We start from the raw sequence: 2,762 nt of genomic DNA, 5'->3' as shown, positions 1-2,762 counted from the left end.
GGGTTCGGATCCTATATAGGGATGGCCGGTGCGCTCACTGGCAGAGCGCGGTGCGGACGACACCAAGTCAAGGATTGCGATCCCCTTACCAGTCACACACACACACAAAAAAAGGAACCTTTAATGCCATTTCCAACAACATGGATGGACCTTGAGAGAATTATATTAAGTGAAACAAATCAGGCAAATACCACATGTTCTCACTTATTGGTGGGAGCTAAAAATAAATAAATAAATTCACACACACACAAAAGAAAAAAAAAACGGGGGGGTAGCGGGGAGAAGAAGACATAACAACTACAATTCCTTGAAGTTGACATGACAAGCAAACAGAAAGGACATTGTTGGGTGGGGGCAGGAGAGGAGGGAGGGAGGTGTCGGTAATGGGTCACAATTATCAACCACATTGTATATCGACAAAATAAAATTAAAAAAAAAAAAATATATATATATATATTTAAATAAATAGTAGTATAGACTATATATAAATTTTAAAAACATTCACCATACAATAAACCACCAGGTACCCACAACCTGTTCTAGACAAAGAAGCAGAGCTTTTAAAAATCTTCTTTGTGCCCCTCCCCAGCTCCCCCTCCTCTTCCCTTAAAAACTATTCTGAATTTTATAATTATTATGCCCTTTTTCTCCTCTACAATCCTGCCATTTGTATGTACTATAGTAAATATATATTTATTATAATAAATAAGATAATATTATAATAAATATTGTATATAATAAATAAACAAAATAAATATAATAAATTTTGTATGCCTCCTCACCTTTTTGGATTTTGAATAGAATAGTCTTCTACAAACTTGCTTTTCTCTCACGCCCATTATAGCCCTGAGATTCAGTGAGCGGGTACACATGGCTGTAGGAAGTTCATTTTCACTCTTGTACAGAATTCCATTGCATGGAGATGCCACAGTAGTTTTTCACTGCACTGTGTAAGGATATTGGGTAGATTTCAATTTTTTGCTTCTAGAAACAGCGCTGGTATAAATGTTCTTAATTGTCTCTCCTGCTGTGTGTGGGAGTGGTAAGAGTTTCTCCAGGACATTTGCAGCGTCCTAGGGATTGCACATTGTCGACTTCAGTAGATATTGCCAAGCTATTTTCCAAAGTGGTCGTAACTATTCACACATCCGCCACCAGTTTGAGAGTTCCCCTCCCTCTGCTTCTTCACCAATGCCTGGAATTATCAGTTCTTAAAATTTTCCAGACTGATTCGTGTGAAATCATGACTCATTGTGGTTTTAATTTTTATTTCCCTGACTATTTTTTTTTTTTTTTACTGAAAATTGCATTTTTTACTGAAAACGTATATTGCTGATTATTCCATGTCAGAGGAGTGAGGACTTCCTCCTCCTTCCTGGGCTGGAGAGTGTTGCATCGTATGAAAACCTCCTGACTGATTTAACCAGGTCCTTACTGATAGACGCCGAGCTGCCTCCAATCTTTTACAGTCACTTCTGCAATGAGTAACTTTGTGGATGGACAGTAAGGTGCATCTGCACATGGGGGTGTGTATGTGTAGGTTTTTACACAGGAACCTCCTGAGATGTTTAGTTGGAAATAAAGATAGTGTTTGCATCTCTCTGGTCCTGTGTCTTCCTATTTTCAGCAAATTCCCTTAATTCCCTGAGTGCCCCAGGTCAGAACCGTGTCTACCCTGTCCTCAGAAGGGCTCCCCTGTCCTGTTTGCGCTACACCATCTTTTTGATCAGATGATGATGTTCATCTTCCACCTTCTTCCCTCTGAACCAACAAAGAACCAACGTGTTGGCCCCTCCATGTAGACTGCTCAGGGATCGCCCCGCCCCCCGCCCGGCATCTCCTTCTTGAGAACGTCCCCATCTCAAGAATTCGAGCTAGTATTCACTGAGGGGCTGGACTTCGCCTAGCCCTGAAGGAGAGTAAAAGAAACTGACCACCACCCTGGAGTGTGTGTGGTTTCAAAGGGAGCCGGGCCAACACGTGCACAAAAATAACCAGGTAGGACAAGCCCCAACCCACCACCTATGCACTGTGCCACCTCAGGCAAATCCTCTGCCATCCGTGAGCCTCAGCTTCTTCCTCTATGAAAGGGGATAATGATATTTACTCCTTGGGGGTTTGGGGCAGATGAGGGCCAATGTTAATAAACCACTCACATTCATGCACCAGCCCGTCATAGCTTTCATTGCTATCAAGGACAGTTCTAATTCAAGGAAGCCCTGACGATGCTATGATAGATGCAAAATCAGGGTCTAAGAGCACCCAGACGAGGTGTAGGGGGCCCAAATTGGAGGGCCTTCCCTGGGGAGGAGATGTTTGAGCTGTTTCTGTAAAGGTAGACATAATTTAGGCAAGTGGGAAAATGTGAATGAATGTATGGGGGGAGTGGGAATTCTTGGAGAGATCCACAAAATCAGAAGTGTGGAGAGTGAAGGTGGAAAGTGCTTGAGAACTGGTGAGTAACTGGGGAGAGGCTTGGAGTAAAAAAGTTCTCCTGGAGAACTAAGTGGGCAAAACAAGGTCCTAGGGTAGGCCCAGAAATCTGTCTTGCACCAGTAGTTCAGATGCTCACTTGTGCTTGAGAGTTGCTGTTTTCTTCTGAGTCAGGAGGTGCAGCCCAAGATGAAGGGATATGGGGTTCAGTAGAGCTGGACCCCATTACCGGAGAGTCCAGCAGCTAGTTTGTGGGGGGTTTGCTCTGGGAGGAAGCATTTGACCCAGGAGGTCCCCCTCCCCCAATTCTGCTTTGACCTGGTATCCTG

The sequence above is a fragment of the Galeopterus variegatus genome, unplaced genomic scaffold (genome assembly GCF_000696425.1).
Source record: "Galeopterus variegatus unplaced genomic scaffold, G_variegatus-3.0.2 Scaffold151, whole genome shotgun sequence".
Classification (NCBI taxonomy): Eukaryota; Metazoa; Chordata; class Mammalia; order Dermoptera; family Cynocephalidae; genus Galeopterus; species Galeopterus variegatus.
This window is presented reverse-complemented; position numbering follows the sequence as displayed.